This window comes from Monodelphis domestica, chromosome 4 (genome assembly GCF_027887165.1).
Source record: "Monodelphis domestica isolate mMonDom1 chromosome 4, mMonDom1.pri, whole genome shotgun sequence".
Classification (NCBI taxonomy): domain Eukaryota; kingdom Metazoa; phylum Chordata; class Mammalia; order Didelphimorphia; family Didelphidae; genus Monodelphis; species Monodelphis domestica.
This window is the reverse complement of record NC_077230.1, coordinates 95,850,561-95,861,041: the sequence shown is the minus strand read 5'-3', so window position 1 is coordinate 95,861,041 and position 10,481 is coordinate 95,850,561. Positions and strand designations below refer to the sequence as shown.

Genomic DNA, 10,481 nt, shown 5'->3' with positions numbered 1-10,481 from the left:
CGGACTCTGCTGAGATATTGCAGTATTGTGTGTGTGTGTGTGTGTGTGTGTGTGTGTGTGTGTGTGTCTGTGTGTCTGTGTGTCTGTGTGTGTCTGTATGTGTGTCTGCATGTGTATCTGTGTGTGTCTATGTGGGGGGGCGTGCATCTGTGTGTGTGTGTGTGTGTGTGTGATGGGAAAGGTGGTGTCATAGTTCATCAGTTCTATAAAAACAATGTGAAAGCATTAGGCTCATAAAAGCACCCTATGGTCTACAAAGGATGTACGAGGAGAAAATCTGGGATGGAAAAGAGGGTTTCACCAGAGAGACAAGGCGCAAAAGTAGAGTATATAGAATCTCAAGATTGATGTTTTGGGTATAGACAAGGCAATAGACGATCAGAGAGGCTAAATCCATTCCTGTGAAGTCATGAACCTCCAACTCAATGTGTTCTACAAAGCAGGGTAAGGGACAAAGACAAAGACACACACACACACACACACACACACACACACACAGATTTTTAATCAGAGAAAACATTGTGGAAGAGCTTGGAGATGTTCAAGGACCTGAAGTCAAAGAATAAATACAGCAGAGCAGGGATTCCAAAACAATCCTGCAGACCAGGAAAGTACCTGTTTTCTCCTGAGGGTGGATGGATTTTCTGGAGCCCAGCACAGCAGTTCTGAGCAGCTCAAGGAGTGATTCAGAGAGAAGAGAACTAAGAAAAGAAAGAACAACACAGGGAGATGGAGAAGGAATAACCAGTTTCTTAAATTTATAGGTTCTAAGAAATGAAATCCTTTATGAGCAAGTGTTTTACAGGCAGATAAACCCTTCAGAATCTCTGCTTTCTGGTCCATGGTCAACCAATCAAGAAAATTCCCTGTCAGTAGTGGTTCCAGGGGCTTCTACTGCCTTCTAAACTGAACATCTCAGGCCTACTGGCTCTCTGGTGTCCAGTCTCTAAAAATTAAAAGAGCCCTTTCTTTTAATACAATAAACATTTATAAGCTAATCACTGAGGATACAAATGAGAAAAAGAAAAAAGCCTGCCCTCAAGGAGCTTACAATCTACATGGGGAAGACAATACACAAAAGGGGGAAGGGAGAAACAGGAGGGTACTGGACTCAGGCCATGATGATGATGGAGTCCAAATCAAGCAGAACAAGACTGGTGGGAAATAAAAAGTTGGCTGGGGGGAGGGAGATGTGGGATTTAATCTGCCCTCCAATCAGAGAGGCAGAAGCAGTAACTGAGGGTCATGATAAGATATGAGTACCAAAACTGAGGCAATCTCCATGGTTCCATAGTGCTGGGCTTCTTCTAGGGGAGGCAAGGAGGAGAGAGGAGACAGGGTGGTGTAGTTGAAAGCAAGCAGAGCAGTTGGTGGGAAAGATTACCCTTGGTATCCTCTGACAAAGCAATCTTCTCTGGATGGATGGTAGATCCCAAGGGAAATAACCAACTGTCCCAAAATCTCTGCACCTGACTTGAGTACTATCGACCATACTCGATCCTGTTTTAATCACCTCACTGTCATTATTCTTTGTAACCTTAACCCAGATTTCCTCCTAGGAATGAGAGCCTACCAGCATTCCTAATTTAGCCTGATTCACTTTTTTTTAACCCCTGACCTTCTGTTTTAGAATCAATACTAAGTATAGATTCTAAGGCAGAAGAGTGGTAAGGGCTAGGCAACTGGGGTTAAGTGACTTGCCCAGGGTCCCATAGCTAGGACTAATCGACATTTACTAAAATCTGGCCACTTATAGGTGGTTTTGCTGCTGGCTCCTGCTTATAATTACTCAGTTTTCACAGCTGAATGTCTAGACTAGCCTTAGCTTAGCCCTGCCCTTACAATTAACAAATGACATTGTCCATTTACACCTTCCCAGGAAAAGCACTTCAGTCTGTGTTCCCTCCAGCAGGTATTTGCATCTTAAGCCTCTTTTCTCTCTATGGAATGAAAGGTTTTATTACTTCCAAAAGGATTTTAAGACCCCTATAAACAGATGGGGAGTTATTTTGGGTATGCAACTGAAGTCCCTGAATAACGGAATTCTCAGGAGAACTGCCTAGACTCTTTTTTTTAAATAATATTTTATTTAATCATTTCCAAGCATTATTCATTAGAGACAAAGATCATTTTCTTTTCCTCCCCTCCCACCCCCCATAGCCAACGCGTGATTCCACTGGGTATTACATGTGTTCTTGATTCTAACCCATTGCCATGTTGTTAGTATTTGCATCAGAGTGTTCATTTAGAGTCTCTCCTCTGACCTGTCCCCTCAACTGCTGTAGTCAGGCAGTTGCTTTTCATCAGTGTTTCTACTCCCACAATTTGTCCTCTGCTTGTGGATAGTGTTTTTCTCCTAGCTCCCTGCAGAATGTTCGGGGACATTACACCGCTACTAATGGAGAAGTCCATCACCTTCGATTGTACCACAGTGTGTCAGTCTCTGTGTACAATGTTCTCCTGGTTCTGCTCCTCTCACTCTGCATCACTTCCTGGAGGTTGTTCCAGTCTCCATGGAATTCCTCCACTTTATTATTCCTTTGAGCACAATAGTATTCCATCACCAACATATACCACAATTTGTTCAGCCATTCCCCAATTGAAGGGCATCCCCTCATTTTCCAATTTTTGGCCACCACAAAGAGCGCAGCTATGAATATTCTTGTACAAGTCTTTTTCCTTATCATCTCTTTGGGGTACAAACCCAGCAGTGCTATGGCTGGATCAAAGGGCAGACAGTCTTTTATCTCCCTTTGGGCATAAGAACTGCCTAGACTCGTGATAGAAAGGCAAAGAAGAAAGACAAAAGATAAAATGAAAGAATTCCTACTCTCAAGGAGTTTACACTCTATGGAGAGAAATAATAAAGACTCATATAAATACAAAATATATACAAAGTCAATTCCAGATACTATTTGGTTAAGCACTAACAATTTGAAGGGATTAGGAAAGGCGTTGAACTGAGCCTTGAAAGAAACTAGGAATTCCATAAGTGGAGAAAGAGCCCTTATATATCTAGTGGACCTCCTTCATTTTTTGGGTGAAGCACCTGAGGCCCAAAGAATAAGGCAAGTTATGAGGGTAAAATTCATTTAATTCTCACAATTGTTGTTTAGTTGTTTCAGTCATGTCCCACTCTTTGTGACACCATCTGGGGTTTTCTTGGCAAAGCTACTGGATTTGACAGATGAGGAAACTGAGGCACACAGGGCTAAGTGGCTTGCTCAGGATCCTATAGTTAGTAAGTGTCTGAGGTCAAATTTGAAGTAAGGTCAATGGATCTTCCTGACTCTAGACCCCGCACTCTACCCACTGCACCACCTAGCTGCCCCTGGTTCTTAGAGACTTTTGTTAGCTACATTCATAACTGAAAGAAATGCTAAATTCATTCAGAAATTAGTGAAAGGAAAGATTAATTTTTTTCTTCTCAAGTGCATGGACTCCCTGAAATGTACTCAGGCACTTCTTAGCTATCTATGAACTCAAGTTTAAGAATCCCTGGAGTAGGTGGACTCAGTTCCCTTGCAGTTTTGAATCTATCATCCAATCAGAGCAGCCCAAGTAGTACATAGTATGAGTATTATTATATTACATTTAGCAGAGGAGAAAATGGAGGTGTAACAATAGAAGGACCAAGTGGATTAACAGACTTTGAAATAAAACTAATTTTGTTTGGAAATCAAAACTTTCATCCTATTATCTCTATTTTCTTTGCATTATAAAGAAACACAAGGAATCAACTGATGCTCTTTGATCCTTCCAGGTAGTCTTAAATTCTGGCCCTTCTTTCAAAAGGCAAAGAAGTTTCTATGTGCGTGGTGCTGTGCTAATGGCTGAGGATACAAATAATGAGAAAAAGGAGGTACTCTCCCCAAAAAGCAACCAATCTAATGGGGGAAGGGACATGCAAAGATCTATGTCAAACAAGCTATATACAGGATAAATTGGAAATAATTAACAAAAGAAGGCAACAGAATTAGGAGGGATTAGGGAAAACTTCCTGCAGAAAGTGGGATTTTAATTTGGACTTGAAAGAAATCAGAGAAGCCTGGAATTAGAGATGAAGAAGGAGGATATTGATGAATAGGGACAGCCAGTGAAAGTGCCCAGTCTTGAGATGGAATATCTTTTTTTGAGGAACAGCAAGAAGGCTAAGTGTTACTGGATCAAAGAGTACTGTCCATGGATGACCAATAAGGGTTGAAATCAGATCATGAATTCAGGTCTCCTACCTCCAGATTCTCTTTTGACTATACCATACTGTACCCCAATATCTTTTCTATGATATCCTCATGTCTTTCTACCTCTAGTGATGATGTTTCTGAGAAATGCATTGTTGGACCATAATTTCTTTATTAGTAAATGCATTACTGTTAAATATACAAGTCTGACTGACAGTTCAACCTAAAGCAGTGCTCAATTCCCACCCTGTTTTCCAGTCCATACTGGGCATGGATCACATCACCTTTCAGACTGAAGCAAAGGACTTTTCTGAAGCACTTTTCCTTTAGCTATTTCAGACCTTCTTGAGAACAGAAAAAGGTTTACTTTATTCTTTAAAGCCTATTCCAGTTCCTCCTGAGTTAGAATAAACAAATATGTTGTTTATGTCAAAGGACTTAATTAAGCAAACTAAGTGACAATGTCATCCAGAGTTTGCAAGTGACATTTTCTTTCTACAACCCACCCATAAATAATTGACAATTTGGCTGAATCTTTCTATTTATTTCCCTACAAAATGGCACTTGCTGAATTTGAGCTACTTTCCAAGTGACAGGAATAATGACTTAGTCTTACAGGTAGCATGCCAAAGGACCAAAACAATTTGAGTAGTAATGATGACTGTCATCTTCCTTTTAAAAATAAATTCTTTTTATATCTTCTGCTTTTATATCACCTACATTTCCTAAGGAATCCTTCTTTATTCCCTCTCTAGAGAGTCATCCTTCATAGTCATTAATGTAGTTAAAATACTCTTTAAGTAATCATTAAATGCTATATAAATAAAAGCTAGTAGAGTTATTGAATATACTGCTTTTGACATCTTAGATACTCAATGAGTATATTTAGAGCTAGAAACCAATTCTACCACTCTTTATTTTACAAATTGAAGAGGCTGATGGCATAGAGAATTTGAGTGATGTACAAAATATAAATAGCTAGCCTCTTTTTGTTATGTCAGAGAAGTAGAAACTAAGAAGAGGCCCATCAGTTGGGGAATAAACTGAGCAAAAGATAGTATATGAATAAAATTGAATATCATTGGACTATAAAAAAGAAAGAATAAAAGGGACAGAGAAACTTGGGAAAATCCGTAAGTACTGAAATAAGAAAAACAGAACAAGGAAAATAATTTATATGTGTAGTATGTATCTTTATATGTGTAATGTGTATACATGTGTGTAGATAAATAAATATAATTTATTATTTTAAATTTATAAAATATTTGTGTATGTATATAATATACTGTGTACTGTGTGTATGTGTATATATTATAAATGGAACCTAAGACTCATAACCCATTGATATGGGACTCTCTCCTCAAAGGGGAGAATGCTATGCTAATAGAGATTAATGTCTCTTCCATAAGTGATGGAGTGGGATGGAGAGTGGATAAAAGAAAAGAGAGGAGAGATTTGGTCTCTTTGGTCTCTCCAGTCTGGTTGAGTGCTTCTTGCTTCCAGCTTCAATAGAGATGTGCGATACTATATTCTGTCTTCAAGTCATGAAGAGAGAAAAAGACTCAAAGAAGATGGTGTGAGAGGAGCTGGCAATTTCCATTACGTCCCTATCCCCAGCTTGCTTCATTAGTAACACTGGGAAATTTCCCTTCTGGATGAGATTTGAGACTCTCTTGATTAAGCTGAGTTACCTCAGTCCCCATTAGAGAGTTCCTATAGTCTGTGTAGTCGAGTACATTTTCTTTTTCAGACTTCTTTTTTTGCCACTGACATAGATAAATGAGTTTCTTTACTATTTTCTGTGTTCACTGTGGAGCTGGTACTTGATAGGAAGGGAGTCAGACTTTGGATATTGGGGCTCTCCTCCAATATGGAAAAGTGATCAGGAGTTTAATTTGATCCTTTAAACAATATCCCCTAAACCAATAATATTTAAGGGAGCCGAGAGATCTAATTTTGATCCTCTAGCTTCAACTTCCTGCTTTCTCTCCAGGTAGGAATTAAAGTATCCCTTGGAGGGGAATGGAGAGCAGAAAGGAAATGCTAGAAATCGGTGTGTTCTGGCTTCTCTGCAAGCCACATTGAAACAGCCTCACTAAGTAAAGAAAAACAGCTTTGAAAGACTTAGGAACTCTGATGTGATCAACCATGATCCCAGAGAATGGATGACAGAGCATGATAACCACCTTCTGACAGAGAAATCATAGCCTCAGGAGACATATATGTTTAGACAGGACAATGCTGGAATTTGTTTTATTTCACTCTGCATATTTGTCAGAAAAATTTCATTTTTCTTTTCAATGAGGGAGGGCAGTAAGCAGAACAGTGGGAGAAAGAGACATAGTACTCATAAAATTAGCAAAAAAAAAGAAGGAAAGGAAAGGAAAGGAAAGGAAAGGAAAGGAAAGGAAAGGAAAGGAAAGGAAAGGAAAGGAAAGGAAAGGAAAGGAAAGGAAAGGAAAGGAAAGGAAAGGAAAGGAAAGGAAAGGAAAGGAAAGGAAAGGAAAGGAAAGGAAAGGAAAGGAAAGGAAAGGAAAGGAAAGGAAAGGAAAGGAAAGGAAAGGAAAGGAAAGGAAAGGAAAGGAAAGGAAAGGAAAGGAAAGGAAAGGAAAGGAAAGGAAAGGAAAGGGGATCATTGGAGTGTGAAAGAGGATCATTGGAGTGTGTTTTTAATGCACAGAAAAGAAGCAAATCTAGAATAAAACTCCAATAAGTAGGACAACCTTGAAAGTTACATGTCAAATTTATTCCCTACCTGAAAAGCAGACTATAGGCAAGAGATTTACTGATTCGTGTACAATCCTCTTTTTTGGTTCTACTTTTATACAGAAATGTTCATTTTACTTGGTGCTTAATTCCCTAATAGAGTTTAGTATAATTTAAAAATAATACATGATAGCTATTGCTTTTTGCAAAGCACTTTACATCTCTTATATCATTTAATCTTTACTACAACCCCATGAGATAGTTGCTATTATTATTATATCTATTTTACATATAAGGAAACTGATAGAGGTAAAAGACTTGTCCATGGTTAAAAAGTTAATAAATGGGGGGCAGCTGGGTAGCTCAGTGTGTTGAGAGCTAGGCCTAGAAACGGGAGGTCCTAGGTTCAAATCTGGCCTCAGACACTTCCCAGTTGTGTGACCCTGGGCAAGTCACTTGACCCCCATTGCCTAGCCCTTACCACTCTTCTGCCTTGGAGCCAATACACAGTATTGACTCCAAGACGGAAGGTAAGGGTTTTAAAAAAAAAAAAGTTAATAAATGCCCAAGTCAGGATTGGAATTCAGTTCTTCCTGACCCCAAAGTCTAATGCTGCATTAACTATACCACACTGATTGTCAAAAATAAAAAACACAGAGACGGGAGGTCCTAGGTTCAAATCTGGCCTTAGACACTTCCCAGCTATATGACCCTGGGCAAGTCACTTGACCCCCATTGCCTAGCCCTTAACACTCTTCTGCCTTGGAGCCAATACATAGTATTGACTCCAAGATGGAAGGTAAGGGTTTAAAAACAAAAATCATACAGGGTATTAAATAGCCAGGATTCAAACCCTGGTCCTTTAATTCTAAAATCATTATTCTTTTCACCATATCACATTGTTATTGACTAAACCATGCGTAGGTCCTTTGAAGGACAGCTCTGTATTAGATACTTCAAGTCCTCATAGGAAAAGATCTCAAGAATTACAGAAAACCACTGAAAACTCTAGCCCTAAGCTTGATCCCTGGGTCTAATGTTGCTAATGCTAAGCCTCCACGTCCCCCACTCCTGCTGGCTACATTTTTCCATTTCAACCTTTTCCATGGCCTGACTCAAACTAACAGTATGGTGTCAACAATCCCCGGGAGCCTAATCCCTGGAAGCTGCTCTGTGGAGGCTTCAGTTCTCGGTAATTTTCCCTGTTGGCTCAACAGGTGTTGAGTGACCCTGTCTCAACCCTAGATTTTTATTACTTTTTTTAATGTAATGGAACGTATCTATAATGCTAACCATTGCCTGGGGATCATTTCTCCCTGCCCTCCATCACTAATCAACCCAAACTTCAAAGCATATGTTTTGATTATCGCTCTATAATTACCTTAACTTCCCTGGTGAAGAGTGTTGTCAATGATCTGCGGTCTGTAATGGAGGGTGTAATGGAAGATCTGATAAGATTTCATTATACCTTTCATAATGCAACTGAGTCCTATTAATTATATTGCTGCCCAATATGCGAGTGGGAATGCATCATTTGTGCAGCTGATTATGTCTCAGACCTCCTTGAATTTCATTCTATTGATGGAGTATAAATGGCAGGCTGGCCACAAATAGAAAGGGAAAAAAGGCACACAACATTCTACTTACCACATTCAGTCTGAGCCTCCTAGACAGGCAGACCCCCCACATTTTACTGATGCTCTGACTCAGTGGTGCCTTCTGATTTCTGGTTGACTTTTGGCTGCCTTTAATTATTCATGCCAGTTTCCAAAGATATCTATAGTCCGACACTATTGGATTCAGAGAACTTGGTTTAAATCTTGCTTGTCTTTTGCTACCTGTGTGATCTTGGATGAGTCTCTTAATCGCCTTGGGTCTCAGTTTCTTCATCTGTAAAATGAGGTAGTTGGACTCAGAGGTACTTAACTTTGGGTTCACAGACTTTTAAAAAAATTCTTACTTTTTGTCTTAGTAACAACTCTAAGATAGAAGGACAAGGGCTAAGCAAATGGGGGTTAAGTGACATGTCTAGGATCCCTCTGCTAGAAAGTATCTGAGGTAAGATTTGAACTCAGGTCTTCCTGACTCCAAGTCTGGTTCTCTATCCACTGCACCCCCCTGGCTCCCTTTATGAATGTATTTTTTAAAAAATATTTTGTTAACTGTTTTTCAATACAATTGCTTTCCTTTATAATTTTAAATATTTTGCTTTATGAATTTTAAAATATTCCAAGAAGAGATCCATAGTCTTCATGAGACTGCCAAAAGTCTCCAGGACATGAATAAAGAGTTAAGAATCCCGAGACTATATGATCGAGGAGAGACTCTGAATGAACACCCTACTACGGAAACGAATAGCATGGAAATGGGCTCGGGTTGAGGACACATGTGACACCCAGAGGAATCAAGCATCGCCAATGGGAGGGGTGGTGGGAGGGGGGAGGAGAAAAAAAAGGTGATCTTTGTTTCTAATGAATAATGTTTGAAAATGACCAAATAAAATAATGTTTCTTAAAAGAAAAAAGAAAAAAAGAATCCCTAGATTAAAAAGTCTTGAAGGTCCCTCCCGGCTTTGGATAGATACTCCAATGAAAAGGCAATAACTAACCCAAGGGCAGGAAGGATTTTGCCTTAGATGTTGAAGCTGGAAGGGATCTCAGAGGCCATCTGGTCCAACCCTATCATTTTACATATGAGGAAACAGAAGCCCAAGGGGGGGAAATCTAGCTCTCGGTCACACAGTTAACAAGTAACTGAGCCCGAATTAAAACTAAGGTTTCTCAGGAGGCAATAGGGTGGCTCAGTGGATTGAGAACTCCTAGTGGGAGGTCCTGGGTTCAAATCTAGCCTCAGACTCCTCCTAACTGTGTGACCCTGGGTAACTCACTTAACTCCCATTGCCTAGCCCTTACTGCCCTCTCTTCTACCTTGGAACTAATACCTAGCATTGATTCTAAGATAAAATATAGGGGTTATAAAAAGTTAGTCTCTCAACTTTAATCTAAGCCTCTTTCCCCTAGAATGTTCTGACTCCCCAATGCCTTTGAAGGAAAGAAGAAGAATTTATTAATCCCTAATTATGTGTCAAAGCACTGTGCTAAGAGCTGGAGATACAGGCAGAAATATAGACAGAAGTCCTTTCTTCCAAGATGATTCTTTTCTAATAGAGAAGGGGAGCATAAATAGAAGCCTTCTCCTGGAAGTCCAATGGAAAGGTCCCACGGTTCTCCCTTAGGATGCAGTAACAAAGCAGACAGATGAGAATACATTTTCTTTCTTGCAGAGTGATCCATTTTTAGACTTTCTCTCCAGATGTTGCTCAATCGTTTCAGTCAAGTCCCACTCTTCATGACCCCATTTGGAGTTTTCTTGCCAAAAATCCTGGAGTGGTTTGCCATTTCCTTCTCCAGATCATTTTACAAATGAGGAAACTGAGGCAAACAAGATGAAGTGACTTGCCCAAAGTCACATAGCTAATAGGTGTCTGAGGCTGGATATGAACTCAGGACGATGAGTCTTCCTGACTCCAGACCTGGCGCTCTATCAGCTGTACTACCTGGCTGTCCCAACTCTCTCCAGATACTCAGTGTCAGT

General features: G+C 39.8%; 1 long non-coding RNA gene across 1 annotated transcript in view; it reads right to left on the bottom strand.

The window, feature by feature from the left end:
- Positions 1–494: 494 nt before the first annotated feature.
- The window catches only part of LOC103093508 (uncharacterized), a 44,198-nt gene continuing 34,211 nt past the window's right edge, over positions 495–10,481 (bottom strand). Inside the window, exon 4 of the long non-coding RNA XR_008911145.1 lies at positions 495–701. This is a non-coding gene — a long non-coding RNA (uncharacterized LOC103093508). The remainder of the gene's footprint in view (positions 702–10,481) is intronic.